This window comes from Chamaea fasciata, unplaced genomic scaffold (assembly GCF_029207755.1).
Source record: "Chamaea fasciata isolate MVZ Bird 193981 ecotype frontalis unplaced genomic scaffold, bChaFas1.0.hap1 SCAF_4, whole genome shotgun sequence".
In the NCBI taxonomy this organism is placed as follows: Eukaryota; Metazoa; Chordata; class Aves; order Passeriformes; family Sylviidae; genus Chamaea; species Chamaea fasciata.
This window is the reverse complement of record NW_027094089.1, coordinates 59,241,568-59,260,937: the sequence shown is the minus strand read 5'-3', so window position 1 is coordinate 59,260,937 and position 19,370 is coordinate 59,241,568. Positions and strand designations below refer to the sequence as shown.

Sequence of the window (19,370 nt, the reverse complement as noted above, 5' to 3'; positions counted from 1 at the left end):
CAGCCAGATTGCCCATGGCTTTCAACACCAGTCTAGAAGACAAGAAGTCAAATTCTATTTCCAATCTGGCTTAAAAAGTACTTCAAAACTGTATAACCAATTACAATATTATAGATAAATCAGACAATGTGATTTCCAGTCATAATTAAAAATTAAAAATACTAAATAATAGGGCTTTTCTTTAAATGTAGGATCCTAACAGCCCACATTACTTCCTAAATCATTTAGAGTCTACAGTAAGCAAGATTTAGACATTGATTTGTTTTGTAAATATAAATTAATTATTTGTTTGCTAGCTTTCAGCAGCTCAGACCAAAACAAATTCTTATAAGTATTTTTTAGTAGCGTTTTCTTTAAAATCCTGCCTAGAAGCCTATGAGTTTTATTGTGTCTCATATCCTCTGGATTAAATGATTGACAATAGAACACAGAGTTGATGCTTTTAAAACCTTGTTACTTTGAAACAAGCAGCAAGTTCTGAAGAATCATAGTGGTTAAGTCTGTAAATGACAAAGCAGTACGTTCATTTAGAGACATTTCACCAACTGTTTATGAAATCAGTTCTGGAACTGGGATGCTGACAAAACACAATTCTTATTATTTCCACACACTTATCCCTACATAAAAAAGTCTATGACTTTTAATTGTGCTTCTAAGACCTCTTGCTCACTTGCTCCATGGCTCCAGGAGAAGACAGAAGAATAGTTTTCCACAAATCAAAATCAAAATGTAAAAGACTATCAAAAGTATCAAACATCATGAAGATCTAAGTATCATCTAGCTTTACTCAAAATTATTCCGCTTCCTCTAAATTTTATAAAATTCTCAGTGTTATCAATTAGGGGAAATACCATAGCACATATTTGTGAATGACAATGATTATCAGTATGTGAGAGCATATTCCGCTAAAGAAATAGCAAAAACTCATTAAAAAATCATTGACAACCTAACCAAAAAGTCCAGTTTCTCCTTTAGAATTAAAACTGGTTAAAACACATTGCAGACAGACAAAATGTTAAATTACAACATATACATTTCAATTATTAGCTAATCAACACAACCTCTCACTTTACCAAACTGAGTCTTTTCCAATAATCATTCAGAGGTTTTCCAAAAAAGAAACCACTTCAGTTTAAATTAACATTAAAGAAGCTTGGAATATTCTTCAGTAATTTAGTTAATTAGGGTCAAAGTGCCTAAGTACAGGGCTAGGAGAGGTTTGCTTCCTACATTTCTTTCTGACATTTACTGTCAGGGAGTTTTCTTGTTTCAGCACAGTTTATGGACACATGCATTTACAGGATGGTTTTCATTAGCCAAGTTCTGTGCCAGCACGCTAAATAAAACTGCTGGCCACAAGTCCATGTTTAGGATTTATTGGAGCTTCTCATTTTAGTCCTTCTTCACTTGGAATGAAAGTCTGGTATCTGCCTACATCTAAATCTCCATTGATAACCATGACAGACGAGTTGATCATAAACAAATTATTCTGCTAAACACTCCTACAGAGTCAAAGATACTGTCATTCAAGCACATGATCAAGTTACAGAAAATCTACAGATAAATGACTAGACTGAATTACTATAACTTTTGAGCTAAAAATAAACAGAAAAAAAACCCAACAGGAATAATACTATTCTTTCAGAAAATTAATACAGACTTCAATGCTTTTCACATATTCCCAGACATGAAAACATAGACTCTGTGAAGTTCTCCACACTCTGTCTGATGATGACCGTTAACGCTGTCCTGTCCCTGAAGAATTAAGCAGGCTCACTTTGAGTCAGTGTTTTCACTAAAACTGCTTAAAGTGCTCTTATATTAGGCCAATTTCCTTAACTTTGTTTCAACAACCATAACTACAATTTTTTCTTTAAAAAGATTTTAAAAGTACAGCAGAAATACACTAAAGGATCATGAAAAACTACTAGAAAAACTTAACAGGAAAAAAATTCAAAAACCCATTGAGACACATACGCTTTTTCTTTAGAAATAAAGTATGCTATGAACCGTATTACTCTTGCTGATACATATAGCTTAGTAAAAAGACTAGGCTCTAGTATTTTTATTTTTTTATTATATTCTACCTCTGTTTCCTAAAATGGATGAAAAATGTTACGTGATCCTAATTACCAAATGAAATGTGGAAAAGAAAATTATGGGGAGGGGAAGGGAAGGCTGCATTGTTTTTCCCTCATCAATTCAACCTCAGTTACCTTCTGTGACACTGGTACAGTAAAAGTATGTTGCACTAATACTGTGGCTAAGACCATGAAACTTTTTAATGGATGAGTTCCAAAGCCTAAGCTCCATCTGCAAGTCACTAACAAAACCATCAGAAATCATAAGAAAGAAGTTGAAGAACTGTTGGGCTGGCAGGCTTTGAGTCTACTCTCAGCCTCAGACAGAAAAGGCAGATTCAAATCTCCTTCCCTTATTACTCTCCTTTTTCTTTAAGAAACACTCACCTAGAAAGTGCTCTTTGCATTGAAAAAGTGGGGACTTTTGATGCTGAAATAAAACACACATTTACACTAACTTACAAAAGGAAATTCAATAGCTTTACCAGAGTCAACCATAAATCTTCTTTTTTTTCAAAGCTCTCTGGTTTAATAAGCCAGTGATTTAGAATTAAATTCCTTCTTCCCTCCCCAGTTTTCAAAAGACAAAAAGCAAGCTTCTCATTGAAGAATTCCTTAAATCCACACAAAAATTATCTGGAAAACAGGGATGAGTAAGTTTAGAAAGAGTGAATGGATTGTAAGATTATTTCAGTTTTACTTTAAATCTATGAGTTACATAATATTCAGAAAAAATATAATATCAAATTTACGCTTCTTTCAATGAATGTGTGTACCCATTACATACTTCCAATAGGTGCATATTGCAAATACTGCACCTAATTTACAACAATATTCAGGAAAAATTACTTTAATCACTTTGGGGTTGGACTTCTTAAGTATCATGCCGTTAAAGGTTTATGCAGAGAAAATTGTCCACTGAACTTCTCAGCAAAAAAAGCACAAAATACACCTATAATGGCGATATAACAACTGCTGGTCACAGTTATATTAGATTGAGAAAGAGTATCTAATGCGAATGAGAATCTAATGAGAATAGAATAGAATTTCTTCAAATAGAGATCTCTCTTTTTGTCTCAGTAACAAATTATTACTCTTTACTAGAGCCACCTGGCACGACTAAATTGTTCTGAGAAATGTCAGCTGGCTAGCAATTTGTGACACTTGCTGTTAAAGCTCAAAGCAGTCTTACAGGAAAGCAGAATTCTTGGTTTCTCATTTTGTTCTTTGACATACTTTGCCTTTGTTTATTTTGGCCCAGAAGCTGAGAAATCCTTTATAATCATCTTAGCTTGGCATTGTTAAAGAATTATATTTGAAGAAGAGAGGTCTGTTTTTTCCCAGCCCATTCATAATACTATTTTATCTTCAACCAGAAGACTATGGTAATGCTTGCAAAAATTGCAAATTCTCTTACATCCTACCAATGTAAGTATCTGCAGGTGACCAGAGAAGGTCCAAATCAGCTTACAATCCTGATTCTCAAAAGACCTAGTGAGAAAACTATTTAGATGTATAATCTTCAAAATGCTGAAAATGACCAAGAACTCCCTCTGTCTGCCTTCACAAAAATGAAAGAACAACAGAAAAAAGAAAATACTGACAGTGACCTCAGTAAAACTTCAAGACAATAAGCATTAGAAATAGTTTATGTGCTGTATGTGAAAAGCTATCTCCATTCTAAAATGTTTTCTCTGTTAAAAAGATCCAGCCCCAGACTCTTCTCGTACAAATAAGTTTAACTTCTTTCATCACCCTCCCATCCTTTATGAATTAAATATTTTTAGAATATATTCTACTAGATATCTTGAATATATACTATCACTGTATCAATTACTTATCTTTGATTTGTCAATTTACATTTTCATTGCAATATTTCCCCTTACCCACACCTAATCATACCTAAGAACACTGGGGCCTTTAACATTCAACAGACTTGTACATCAGCACGTTTAAGAAGCAGACATGTCAAATTTCTAGCAAATGCTGCTATGAGACGTGGGTTTCCTAAGGTGTGTACACCTTAGGAACTGCACTCACTTCAACAGGATAAAGTCCTTGGTATCTGAGACATAAATAATCGCACAAAAGACAGAGGAGAGTGCCTGAATTGCTTTTTACTCCCTTGGGACACATTGCAAAGCAAGCCAACTTGATTCTTAAAACTAAATTTTAACTAGTAATTTAAAATTTGAAAAGTCTCTTATCACAATAAGCGTTCATTAAGTCATTAGGCATTAATTAATTAATTATGTCAGATCTTAAACATGTGTCTATGTTTCACGTAAGTCTTTTGTCCTCTGTTTTGATTCAAAAGAAAATTCACTTTGAACTACATTACCCACTGACACTTAAAGACTTTTTCAAGCTCATTTACACACTTGATTCCTCATATGGTTAATTACAATGTAAAAACTCTCACATCAAAACTTATCCTTTCATTTACATGCAGGTATAAAACTAAATTATCTGTCCTCAACTGCAGCTGATTTACATACTCAAGAAAAGGCCTTTAAGTGCTGTGTAACTATTTTCATGACACCAATTTTAGTTGCTTAAATCTATTCCATGAAACTCAGATTCCAGATGACTATACATCAAACATCAAGGAGGTAAAATCAGACTCCAAGGGAGTAAACTGGTCACAAGGTTTAAAAACACCAGAAAGTTCCCCTTCATTTTGGTTGCAGAAAAGGTATTGTGCTAATGGTTAGAGAGACAATAAAGCATTTTACAGTAATGGCAAAACCACACTGGGCACTGAAGGGAAAAAAAAAAAAAAGGGAGAATGAAAACAAGATTAAGCTTTTAAATTAAACATAATATAGCATTTAATGTAAGGGCAGAGGTTATTTCTTGCCGCAAAAACCAACAAAACATTGAGGTTTTAAAGCAATATGTATTTTAATAACAAAAGCCGCAACAGAGCACAAGAAACCTTTTTAAGAGCCCATAGATAGTACATTATATACTATTTAGTTCAAGCAGAACTGATGTGGTAGGTAACAGCTGACAGAAGCAAGCAGCCAAAAGGAGGGGTGAATATTTTTTCAGAATTAAAACCCCTTAATGGTCTGTGGAATGCTGTTTACTTCAGCTTTGTTTTACAACCGCTGCTGCATGGAGAAGAGATTGACTGAAACGTTTGCACCCTGTGGCCACCCACACTTTGGGAAGCACTATGATTAAAGAGAATGCTACGCTGTTGTATCTGCCAGCAGACTGTTCCATGCTGTAATTATTATACTGGCCGTCTTCTTTTAATCTATTGCATCTGTTGTGGCAAGACCCCAGTGCAAGCACTGTCCAACAAGAATACCACTGAACCTGAATAGCAAGTTATTTTTAATGTGCACAGATGTTCTGGAAACTGGATAGTTTAAATACTTCTTTCTTAAGTTTACAAAAACATTTTGCCTTATAGAATAGCCAGTGACATAGAGAAAGCAGATCTACCACTGAAATACTCACTTTAATCTAACTACCTAAAGATATTCTGACACACCACCCATTCACCCACATCTTTATAATGAACTAAGTCATTGCTTTAGATCTTTGAAGCACAAAAACTGTGTAAATTCTAGAAGACATGTATCTACAGAGCATTAATATATCAGAATTCCATCTGTCACTTTGTTATTACATACACTGAACATTTCCAACAACCCTATGATTATAACTGCTGCCTTCCTCTATAAGAATATTTAATATTTAATAGCAACAGCACATTTGAAAACAACTAAATAAGCTCTAAACACCAAGATAAGTAGCACTTCTCTAAGCAGAAATTTTGTTTTGAATTCGGATCTCTGCATTAGGTGGTAAACTCAAAACTTATACTACACACATTCTCTTGATTTTATTTGGTGTTTTATAACACAAAATTAAGCAGTACAACACTATTGTGCACAACACATATTTGTTATTGCACTCTTCTCTAAAAAATGGTACAGGCAGCCTGTACCATTTCAACAATTTTGCCAGGAGTTGGCTGCAGATGCTCCTGTGAAAAGCACAGATTTTCTACTGGCTGTAACTATGAGGTGTTGAAATAAATGGTGAGCCACCAGCTAGCAAAAGAGGGAAAAAGGATATACCACAAGCAAGGCTGAATGAAAACAATCAAGGACTGAATAAAAGCCCATTTATCTCCAAGCACTCCAGACCACTTTTAGGAAATATCTTTAGACCCTCTTACACGTAAGCTGTTGATGGAAGGCAAGGGTAAATGCCATATATAGTGATTGAGGAAAACTGCTTTTCAAAGACTCTTGAAGGACCAGTGAAAAACACAGAAAAAATTAAGAGGAAAAGTATAAACAAGATACATACTTTAATCACTGTCAGATGTCTTTCATCTGAAGGAACACACTATGATCTCTGCAGTGATCAAAGTTCCTGATGATTATTTGCACAGGTTAGAGGAGGAATGACAACGCTTTTCCAAACATACCAAAAAAGCCATAAGATCCATAAAACCACAAGAGTGAGTCTCCAGAACGTGATTAAGTAACTTTGAACTACTTTGGCCTCCAGCAGACTTAACATTTTCCATTTGTCTCTTGGATGCATGCCTCCTGGAACACAGACATCCCTCTCCCTACAACTGCTAGGGAAAACCAGATCCCCTGCTCCACGCCTTCCCATCCCTCTTACACTGACATTCCCTTCTGATTATTTTGTGTTTTATCGTGGAAAACATTGCAGTGATATAATCACAAAGGTAAGAAATAGTCCAAAATAACTAGTTATTTATCTTAGTCCAAATACTACTAAAATGTTTTCCTTTTAGAGAGGGGAAATGACAACAAAAAAGTTTGAAAATGCTGTATTTGTAATAGAACCCTGCTAAAACCTATGCTCTATGACACAGATTCTTTCTCCTTTAACTTTCTCAGTAATATATAGCAGGTGAAGTATGTTCATAATTTTAACTCAGATATCTCTGTTCAGCTCTTAATCTCCTTCTTTCAAAGTTGTCTAGATAAGAAGGAAAAAATACATTTCTCAGTATGTTCTCCAGCAACTCATAAGCCTCTTAATAGACACATTACCCATATATGTCATTAAAGCAGTACTCTTATCTCATAGAGACATAGTTTATTATAAATCCAACATTATTTTAATACTTCTTCCATCAGATGGTCTTGGGGCCCATTTCCCCTGTGGAATGACAATTCACAAGTGATTTAGGCTCTTCCTAAAATAAAAAGGCAAACTAAAGAACAGATATTGAGGTTTACTCTAATTCGTGCACTACGTATTTTCTTCATGTTACCCTAAATTCCTGTCTCCTAGAAAAATGTGAACTTGAAGATTTTCTTCTACAAAGAATCAATTATTAAAAGAATACCTCCTAGGAAAAGAAGAGAAAAGCTCTTTACATGATGTCTGGGTCACTTTTAACATATGTCCTTTCCTAAAAATTTTTAATGTTTTCCTAAGCATCTGATAAAGCATGCATACGGATAAAAATAGAAAGTAATGAGTTGGAAAGATGGGAAGTATATTGGCCCCAAAATCAAATCAACATCCTTTACCTAAGAAGAAAATACTGTAATTCCAATTCTGTCTACAACTTACACAGAATCACAGAATGGTTTGGGTTGGCAGGAGACCCTGAAGAAGATCTAATTCCAACCCACCCACCACAGGCAGGGACACTTTCAAGGCATTTGATCGTTGACTGAGCTACGCTGCAGCCGTGCCTGTGACTGGCCTCACACCCTGCTGCCCTGGAGCCTGACCCCGGCCACGACGTCGCAGCTGAACCTTGGGCCTGCCTCATCACCTTGGGCCTGGTGTGGCAGACACTGGACTCACGGTTGACCCTGGTGACTGTCACTGGACTCGTTCTGCTCTTCTTGTGTCACAGTGTCATTTCTGTGTCAAGGCAGAGCTGCACTTGCCTTCTTCTCACCTGCACTACAGATCCTGGCTCACCTTCCCCCCATGGAGCAGCCTATCTTCACACCAACTGTGGCAGTGTCACTGAGCTACTCTCAACTGCCCCTGAAATACAATGGTCTCAATACTCAATTTCACTAGGTGTCACTAATAAGAATTTTCAATTAGCCTCTCTATTGATTACTCTCAGATCTTACATGAATTAGGAGTTGATCTACATTTACAGTTTGCCTCACTGATTTTTCTTCCAAATGCTTACTGAATTTTCCAGCCAACAGCAATTCTCTTCAGGGCCTGAATTTGCCTTTGCAAATGCAATATTTAAGAGGTGAAAAGTGCTTCATTTTTGAATTTATTCTCAGACCTTTTGGCCACAACTGGTTTATTATTATTTAAGATGAAACTCCATTTTCATAATTAAAAAAAACCCACAAGCATTTTACTGCATGAACTGAGGTCAGCGGATGACTAGAATTTCTTACTCTTGCTTTTGTTAGGGCTGTGGCACAAACAGCAGCATTTTCCTGTTTTAACTGACACGACTGCAGTGATACCATCTCTGGCTTTTTTTGCAGAGATGGTCACAAAAAAACCGAGGATTCTTTTTCGTAAATTATTTATTTCATTCTGTTTTGAAAACCTTTCAAGACCTGCACAGAGTGCTTCCTGAAGAGTTTTGCACAAGAGCACACTTAATATAAGGATGGTTCAGGCCACTTGATGAAGGATATTCAGAAGATGTTTTATACAGTCCATTCACATGCATGATATTCTTAGTACAATGTGTCTTGCTCTACTCTTCTCCACAAGTGTGTTACACCTGTGCAAAACCCTTTGTGCTTGTTTCACTTAGCTCAGGAATTCTGCTTCTTTCAAAAATTACTTGGAGCTTCTGACCATATTCACTTATTGTTGGATTTGGGTATTATTTTTTTCTTCCAAAATCACAGAACTCCTTGGGCTTTTAGCCATGTGGTGACAAAAAGCGACTGCTGTACCTAAGTGAACAAACACAGCTTTCCCTATGGAGAGAGCTGAACTGGAACTGTTCTCCTAAAAGCAAGCCTGATGTTACGGAAAGCTTAATATCTGGCACCAGCCAGAAACATCCCTCTTTTTCTGTTGTTATCACACATTCTCTTTTTATATATTTAAATGAGTAATCTTTCATTCGTGTTGGGTTGGCTTTGTACATTGCCAAAAAATATACCAGTTATTCTTCAGAACAGATGGCCTTCAGGAAAGAGTCACAGAATATCTGGGCCTCCTCAGCTTTGTCCTGCACTTTGAGTACTACTCTACTGAATTAGAAGGGGTTTTTTGTTTGGTTGGTTTTGGGTTTTTTGTTCACTCTCCCAGCTTTTGGCAAAAGTTATTCAGTTCCATCAAGTATTTTTAGATTTGCAGAAGAGACAGAGCCAGAAATCATCACTCGCTCTCTATCTTTGGGTGAGCTGCGTGACCTGTGAAGGGAATTTACCCGCCAGACCAACGAGCCCATCCTGACCTAGCTGCTCCGCATCTGGGACGCTGCAGCCAATGACACCATTCTGGATGGAAGTGAGGCCAGGCAACTGGGATCGCTGTCCCGAGATGTGGTCATTGACCAGGGAATCAGGAAAACCCAAGAACCTCTCAGCCTCTGGCAGTGACTGCTAACAAGTGTGAAGGATAGATACCTTTGTAAAGAAGACCTCCAAGTGCACCAAGGAAAATGGAACACAATAGAACAAGGTATCCGATGCCTGAGGGAATTGGCTGTGTTGGAGATCATTTTTTCAGAAGACGAGAGATTTCCTAAAAGCCCAGATGGTGTCCAGTGCACATCACGGATGTGGTTGAGATTTGCACGGCTTGGACCCGAGATGTACTCACGTTACCTGGCAACACTGCAATGGAGGGAAGGTGAGGACAGGGTAGGTGTCTTGGCTAATAAACTAAGAATTTACGAGGACACTGTCACTGCCCCAGTTCGTACCCATGTCTCGTCTGTGGAAACAAGACTGGCTGAGCAAGTCCGGAGCTTGACTGAAGAAGGCCATTGGAAACTGAAAAAAGAACTTAAGGAAGAAATTTACCATATCTCACCAGAGCCAATGAGAGTCTCTGCCATCAGGAGCAGGCATCCCTCAGCCAGGGAGAGAGGATACACACCACGAGGTAACCTCTGGTCTTTTCTTTGGGAGCATGGAGAAGACATGAGGAAGTGGGATGGAAAACCCACCTCCTCCTTAGCAGCCCGGGTACGTGAACTGAAAAGAGAAACACCTACCACAAAGAGCCCATCTAGAATCAATGTTGCTCCAGTCTCTCGTGCACAGTACTCCAGACGGTACAGGAATGATGATATGACTGATCCTCTTGAAGGAACCTCAGAAACATATTTACAGGAAGAGAGCAATGTATGCCATGACCAGGAATAGGGGGGCCCTGCCTCTAGTCAAGTAGAGGAAAGGGACAATTGGATCTACTGGACTGTGTGGATCCGATGGCCTGGAACATCTGACCCACAAAAATATACAGCGTTGGTTGACACTGGGGCCCAACGTACCATGATGCCATCAAGGTATGTAGGAACAGAATCCATTTCTGTTTCTGGGGTGACAGGAGGCTCCCAGCAACTGACTGTATTAGAGGCTGAAGTGAGTTTAACTGGGAACGGGTGGCAAAAACATCCCATCACGACTGGCCCAGAGGCCCCATGCATGCTCGGCATAGACTATCTCAGGAATGGGTATTTCAAAGACCTAAAAGGGTATCGCTGGGCTTTTGGGATAGCTGCAGTGGAGAAAGAAGACATCAGACAGTTGAATACTTTGCCTGGTCTCTCAGATGACCCCTCTGCTCTGGGACTGCTGAGAGTCGAAGAACAAAAGGTACCAACTGCCACAGCAACAGTTCACCGTCGGCAATACGAGACTGACAGAGACTCTGTGACTCCCATACATGAGATGATTCGTAAACTGGAGAGCCAAGGGGTCGTCAGTAAGGCTCATTCACCTTTCAACAGCCCTTACCGTGCGTAAGTCCAGTGGAGAATGGAGACTGACAGTGGATTACCGTAGTCTGAATGAAGTCACGCCACCACTGAGCGCAGCTGTGCCAGACATGTTAGAGTTTCAGTACGAGCTGGAGTCCAAGGCAGCAAAGTGGTATGCCACCAGTGACATTGCGAATGCATTCTTCTCCATTCCTTTGGCAGCAGAGTGCAGGCCTCAGTTTGCTTTCACCTGGAGGGGCTGCAGTACACCTAGAACCGACTGCCCCAGGGGTGGAAACACAGCCCCACCATTTGCCATGGACTGATCCAGGCTGCACTGGAGAAGGGTGAGGTTCTAGAACATCTGCAGTACATTGATGACATTATCGTACGGGGGAACACCCCAGGGGAGGTCTTCAAGAAAGGAGAGAAGATTATCCAAATTCTGCTGAAATCGGGTTTTTCCATTAAACGAAGTAAGGTTAAGGGACCGGCTCAAGAAATCCAGTTCCTGGGAGTCAAGTGGCAAGATGGACGTCGCCAAATCCCCACAGAGATAATCAACAAGATCACTGCCATGTCCCCACCTACCAACAAGAAGGAAACACAAGCTTTCCTAGGTGCCATAGGTTTTTAGAGGATGCACATTCCTGAATACAGTCAGATCGTGAGCCCTCTCTACCTGGTTACCCACAAGAAGAACGATTTCCACTGGGGCCCTGAACAGCAACAAGCCTTGGTCAGATCAAGTAGGAAACTGCTCACGCAGAAGCCCTTGGCCCAGTCAGGACGGGACCAGATGTGAAGAATGTGCTTTACTCTGCAGCCGGGAACAATGGTTTGTCCTGGAGCCTTTGGCAGAAGGTGCCTGGGGAGACTCGAGGCCAACCACCGAGATTCTGGAGCAGAAGTTACAGAGGATCTGAAGCCAACTACACTCCCACAGAGAAGGAGATCTTGGCCGCCTATGAAGGAGTTCAAGCCGCCTCAGAAGTGATTGGCACTGAAACACAGCTGCTTTTGGCACCTCGACTACTGGTGCTGGGGTGGATGTTTAAGGGAAAGGTTCCTTCCACGCATCACGCCACTGACACCACATGGAGCAAATGGATTGCCCTCATCACACAGCGTGCCCATATTGGAAACCCAAATTGCCCCGGGATTCTGGAAATTATAACAAATTGGCCGGAAGGTGAGACTTTTGGATTATCGTCTGAAGAAGAAGAAGAAGAGCAAGTAACACGTTCCGAGGAAGCCCCACCATACAATGAGCTACCGGAGACTGAAAGACGATATGCTCTGTTCACTGATGGCTCCTGCCGAATTGTAGGCGCTAACCAGAAATGGAAAGCTGCAGTGTGGAGCCCCACACGACGAGTTGCACAAGCTACCGAGGAACAAGGTGGATCAAGTCAGGTTGCAGAGCTTAAAGCTGCCCAGCTGGCTTTGGATATTGCTGACAAGAGAAGTGGCCAAGGCTCTATCTCTACACTGACTCATGAATGGTAGCTAATGCTCTGTGGGGATGGCTGAATCGATGGAAAAAGGCCAACTGGCAGCGGAGAGGAAAACCCATCTGGGCCGCTGAGATTTGGCAGGACATCGCTTCCTGAGTAGAGAGGCTGGCTGTAAAAGTTCGACACGTGGATGCGCACGTACCTTAGAGCCGGGCTAATGAAGAGCACTGTAACAACGAGCAAGTGAACAAAGCTGCCAAGGTGAAAGTATCACAGGTGGATCTAGACTGGCAGCACAAGGGAGAATTATTCCTAGCTCGTTGGGCCCATGATGCCTCTGGTCATCAGGGAAGAGATGCAACATACCGATGGGCCCGTGACCGAGGGGTGGACATTACTATGGACAGCATCTTACAGGTCATCCATGACTGTGAGACCTGTGCTGCAATCAAACAGGCCAAGTGAGTGAAGCCTCTGTGGTATGGTGGACGATGGCTGAAGTACAGGTATGGGCACGCCTGGCAAATTGACTACATCACCCTTCCCCAAACCCGCCAAGGAAAGCGCTACGTTCTGACCACTGGATGGTTAGAGACCTACCCTGTGCCTCATGCCACTGCCCGGAACACCATCTTGGGCCTTGAAAAGCAAGCCCTGTGGAGGCACAGCACCCCTGAGAGAATTGAGTTGGACAATGGGACCCATTTCATAAATGGCCTCATAAACACCTGGGCTAGAGAACATGGTATTGAATGGATATATCACATTCCTTATCACACACCAGCTGCCGGCAAAGTTGAACGGTGCAATGGGCTACTAAAGGCTGCCCTGAAGGCACTTGGCGGGGGGACCTTCAAGAATTGGGAAATAAACTTAGCCAAAGCCACCTGGATGGTCAACACTCGAGGATCCATCAGTCGAGCTGGTCTTGCCCAGTCTGAACCCTTACACACAGCGGATGGGGACAAACTCCCTGTGGTACGCATGAAGGGCATTTTAGGAAAGACTGTTTGGATTAATCCCACCTCAGGCAAAGGCAGACCCATCCGTGGGATTGTCTTTGCTCAAGGACCTGGTTACACTTGGTGGGTAATGCAGAAAGATGGAGAAACCCGTTGTGTATCACAGGGAGACCTAATTTTAAGTGAGAACTGTGTGTAAGGTGTCGTTCTGTATGTATATATGTATATCTATGTATGTATATGTATACCTCTGTAAGAATGTATTAATTTGGGTACGATGTAGATGGTAATAGAATAAGGGGTGGATTATGTCCTGGGTTGTAGTATAGGATGTGCACAACATCTTCATGAACTGCTGAATCCAGGTGGGGCAGTGTTTTCCCAGACCCCCTCCCTCTGGACCATTATCTTCTGTTAATGGCCCATCAGATGCCGTGCCCATGACTCACAGATAACTCCCTCCAGGAGCTATCTCTGTTTAATGGGCCATCAAGGACCCCCTGCATGACTCATCATCCCATTGTGAGATGCTCTGCCCAGGGGGAGAAACCAAGCATTCTCACCTGGATATAATCTGGGGTTTGGGACAATACAGGAGGCCCTCACCCACTGAATTCCCAGAGGACCAGAGCTACCAGACCTCTCTACAGGATCACTGCTTCAAGAAGACTACCTCATCTGGACTGCTTCCATGACTCTGTTCAGGTAGTATTCTGACTCTGTCAGTGGTCTTTTGTATTATTGCATCTATTTTATTTTACTTTTTTTTTCTTCCTATTAAATTGCATCTCTGACTTGGAGCCTCTCATTTGTTTTGCTTTCAAACCACTACACTGACATAATCTTTTTTGTTTTCTTTTGGCTCTAATTGTCCAATTGGTGCTTGATTAATACAACCAATCACAACTTTGGTGTATATCTGCTAACATGTTCCAAATTCTGATTTACACTATGATCTCTCAGTTGTGAGTCAGCCTTTAAGTTTGTAAGACTGGGGTGTGCTGGATCCAGTTCTGATGGCTTATCAACTTAGAAATGACATTAAAAACTGTATTTCCCACCCTCTCCATAGGATATAAGCCTATGTATGATTAAAAACTGGATTAAAATTTTTGTGAATGTTAAGAACATTAATAATTGGAGATCACAACAATAAAATTTCTAAAAATTTATTGTTCCAGTGCTTCAAGGCTTTAACCGATCATAAATTACAGGAAGAACCTAAAAATACTCCAAACATAAACAATGCTTTATGACAAAAGGGACCACAAGCCTGTAATTATTCAGAATCTCTTGTGCGCTCACAAAAGCCTCCAAAACAGGCAACCATTAGCAGCAGGAAATATGGGAACTGTTCTTGTTTCCTTTTCTACGAGACATGTTTATTTAATGATTGCTCTTAACTAAGAAAGGAAGACTTTTGTAAAACAGAATAGCTGAAGATAAAACATAATGTACAATAGCTAATTCCCAGTTTTTATTTTCACCCTCTGCTGTGCTCTGGTGAGACCCCACCTGGAATTCAGCCCTGGGGTCCCAGGACAGGAAGGACAGGGACGTGTCCAAAGGAGGGACACCAAGATGATCAGAGGGACGGAGCACCTCTCCTTGTGAGGAAAGGCTGAGAGAATTGGGATGAACATGAAGAAGAGAAGGCTTTGGGGTGAGATAATTGTAGCCTTCCAGCACCTGAAGGAAGTGAGTCTACAAGAAAGCTGGGGAGACTTTTTATGAGAGCATGTGGTGACAGGACAAGGGGAAATAGATTTAAACTAAAACAGAATAGGCTTAGATTTGATATTAAGAAGAAATTCTTTATTGTGAGGGTAGTAAAGCACTGGCACAGGTTTACCAGGCAAGCTGTGAATACCTCAACCCTGGAAGTTTTCAAGGTGGATGGAGCTCTGAGCAACCTCACCTTGTGGGACCTTTCCAACCCAGGCCATCCTACAGCAAGTTTAACCAATTATTGGCAACCCACCGTATAATACTGCCTTCGTATCAAAACACACACAGGGAACACCTGGGAAGGGCCACACCACCACCACCATTAGTTTAGCCCCCAACAACGTGTAAGCTACATGGCCATGCAGGCAGGGCAGAGACTGCCATCTCCTTGCTCTCAGCGGCTGTGGCAGCTGTGTCCCCACTGTGCCAATGCACTGAGGAAGGCTGGCTCCTAACCAGAGACCACACACAGAAAAACGGGGTGTGCCCAACACCATGGGGAAAGTCTCATGCCTACAGAAAATAAACCCGTGAAAGCAGCAGCAGTGAATAAAAGGTAACAGAATACATTAAACCTTGGGGCAGCAAACCAAGTAATATGATGAGAGACGTACAACAAACATTCAGAATAGACAGATTAATTTGTCCTTAAAAAATACAAAGCACAACCACAGATAAATGGGTTACTAGGAAATCGTGCAATAAGGAAGAATAAAGAAGGGGAAATACAAAAAAACCCTGTGCTGTTCAGAATACCACTTGCATTTTTTGTAACAGTGGGAGAAGGAGGAGGTGAGAGAAAAGGAATATATGTTTCTTTATGCTTCTTTTTACTCAAGCTATTTGCATGGTAAGTTTTTCATTGTAAGTATCTCAGAACCAAGGTCTGAAGTGTTCACACATAAATTGTTCACATATACCCTTTAAAATAACAAATCCTTAGATAGAAAGTCCTAAGTGCTAAAAATCCCCTAAATATCTAAATATCAGGAATCAGTCACTATCAAAACAAGTGAAAAGACAGATATAATTCCTCCACATCTGTGGAAAAATTATGGGCGGAAAAATTATGGGCAGAAAAATAAAAAACACAGTTCAACTAAATACATTGTGAATACAGCAAAGAAGATAATGAAATTAATTATCTTATTAGTGAGGATCCTGCACTGTTGCCAAAAATGTCAGGAATCTTAACAAAAAATTCTCACAAGTGCAACCAACATTAGAAACTAAAGGTCAAAACAATGCCACACAGTAAGGGCAGCAGGGAAGCTGGCTTCTAAATTTGAGACTACTATTAAAAAAAAAGTTCAGCTTTCCTTAGAAGCATATTTATTTGAATGCTGTGTAAATATTAATATAAAATAAATATATGTGTACCTATGTACACATGTATCAGATGTAATATGAAGAATGCCATCTACTGGTATACAAAAATATACACTACTGTTTCCAAGTTTCTAAGTAAAGCTATCATAATAAGCAACAATGTGGTCATTACTATGTTCTACAAACAACAGTCTTCCACTTTCAAACTCTGCCTCACATATTCAGCATACTATATTTTAGCAAATACATATAAGCCATATATCCCACAACATAAGCTTCTACCCATAAAATTGACAAAAAAGAAAATACAATTATCTTATTTTAAAGTCTTAAAACCTTACTGCAGCCTACCAGTATTTAAAGGGGGCTTGTAAGAAAGATGTAGATAGATATGGCCACGCACAAGATAAAGATCTGCAAAAGAACTACACATTTTCAGAAAGGAAAGCTCAGCCAAGACAAAAAACCCTCTAAAAACGTACGGCAGACCTTAGAGGTCTTCCACTCCCATATTTATGCTATTATGTATATACTATCTTGTTCCTTTGTATTTGTTTGAGGGATACTAAAGCACTGAAAAAAAAATTTTAAAAGGCTATTAACTTTCTTTTTCACCCAGTGTGAAAAAGAGATGAGCTGTAACACTCTTATAAGTATGTATGGCCTTCCAACACAATACAATGAAAGTAGTATTGGAAATAAATTCCAGAGTCATAAACAATTCATAAACACAGCTTATAAACTGTGAGCAAAGAAGAAGGCATGGCCAAGTAACAAAAAGGAAACCTGCTTCAGAAACGCTCTCATTTGCAGCAATGTGATTGCAAGAGTAATGTACAGTGAAATGAAGCTGTTCTAGCCACATCACAGAGAAGTCTATCTTAAAACCATACATACCTCACAGCTCCAAAAATATCTGCTCAGAAAAGGCCAGCTGGAGAAACAAAATAACTTTCTTAGAGACTGGTTTCACCAGGTCATGATTGTTTTTATTAGTGAGAAATCTGTGGCAGCATGTATCTTGGCTCCAACACTAAGGCTCAGAATCATAAACAAAAGCAAAAATATGTACCATTTTAAGCAGCATCTAATCCTAAAAACACTGCAGTCTACTCTACACACTTTAATTTAATGTCAATATTTTGTTTTCACATTTTATTCTTTTAAAGGAGACTTACAGACTTGCACAATCTTAGCTTCAGAAGTGTAGTAATAAGGCATTTCAAGTGGATAGCTACCCTTCCTGCCATTAAAAACAACACAGCTTTTCTATTACAGTGGCAGGAAAGTTAAATGTAAGCTAGCATTAAATACATTAAACATTAAATACATTTTTTGCAACTATGAAAATGCAATTTAGTAGCTAAAACCAAAAGACTTGAGATCAGCCTTCCAACCAATGACCTTAGCCAAAGATGGACTGAAAGGCCCCAGTATTCCTCAGGAATTCATGCTTGCCACAACAAAAAAAGCAAGGTGTAATTTTATAGTCAATGTACATAGCTATAAAAGCAAAGGGAAGAAGAGATTCAACACTAACTGGAACAAATAATGTAATTTTCTAATCAGATGCAACTTTGCATTTTGTTTGTTTTTTTTAAATATAAATCATTATCACAGATGGCAAAAGAAAACCCTCAAGAGGAGCACAACATTTAATTTAGGTTCTTCTGTAAACATAAGCATGATAGTCCTTACTGTATCACAGTTGCTAGTGACTAGAATTACAGTGATGATCAGGAAAGAGAAACAAAACCACTTTCTTCAAAAAAGTTTTGTGATGATGCCCACTGGGCAGTAAAAAACTGAGAAGAAATTCTACTAATTATAGAAAACAATTTATTACTACCCTTTCTTTTAATCCCAATTTCTTTTATTCTCATGCAGTGCTACATCCACTTTAGGCAACCAGGTAAGTGCTGAATGACAAAAATAGCTAGTAAGGTATGTTTATGTTTTGAATTCCTCCATGCCCTCTTTCCTAACCTTTGGGTTAACTCTTGACCCATCAAGTCACAGTGGCTATTATGGGTGACTGAAACACACACACACAGGAGATGGAAAAATTTCTGCAGATTACAGGACGGTTTGAATCAAATACTTGACATGTTAGTTTCAATATAAGACAAAAGCAGCAGTCCCACCTCCATCCATCTCCAACTGTTTGTCTCTGCTTACCTGATTTTTTTCTTATATCAACAATACCATAAATTCAGTTACATGAATCAGATGAGTCAAAGTTGTAGATTAAGACAATTGTTTTCTTCGTTGTCTGTAGTAGACTGAGTACATCTCTCCCTCACCACTTAACATCATTAATGCATATGTCATTAACGTGCATCATTAATGCACACGTATATGTTATGCTACTAAAAAGCAAAATGGACAAATTTTGCTCTGTTTGATAACTAACTGCATACTACTGTATTTCTCCTATTTCATTATGAAGAATACAATGAATCAGAAAGACTACATTAGAAAAGACAGAGGGGTTTTTTGTGTCATTTTACTTTGGCATTCAAGCATTGCCACACTTTGAATTAAAAGTATTTTTAAATTTTATAACTAACCTCAGTAAAAGCCTCCTGAAAAACACTGAAGACAGGAAAAAAATAAGGGTGATTTTACTTAGTATTAAATTGTTCAAATTTTCATGGTAGGTGGTACAGCCCACTAAACAGGTATATAGAGGCACCCAAGGCCATCTAAAAGACTGTGAGAACATATTTCTAAGACTACTGTTTTTAAATCAACAATAGTTCTTTATTAACATAAAAATGTGCATTGTCATCATCATAAATTATTTTATAGTAATTTGTACATTCCAGTATTACATGCATACGTAGATAACCTGACATACAAAATCAACAAGTAAGTAATAAATTATCTACCTAGAGAAACCTAGAAGTGTCGTCAGCTTTTGCAG

At 39.4% G+C, this 19,370-nt stretch overlaps 1 protein-coding gene across 1 annotated transcript in view; it reads right to left on the bottom strand.

The window, feature by feature from the left end:
* FANCC (FA complementation group C) overlaps nucleotides 1-19,370 on the bottom strand; it is a 79,362-nt gene that overhangs the window by 36,494 nt on the left and 23,498 nt on the right. The window lies entirely within an intron of this gene.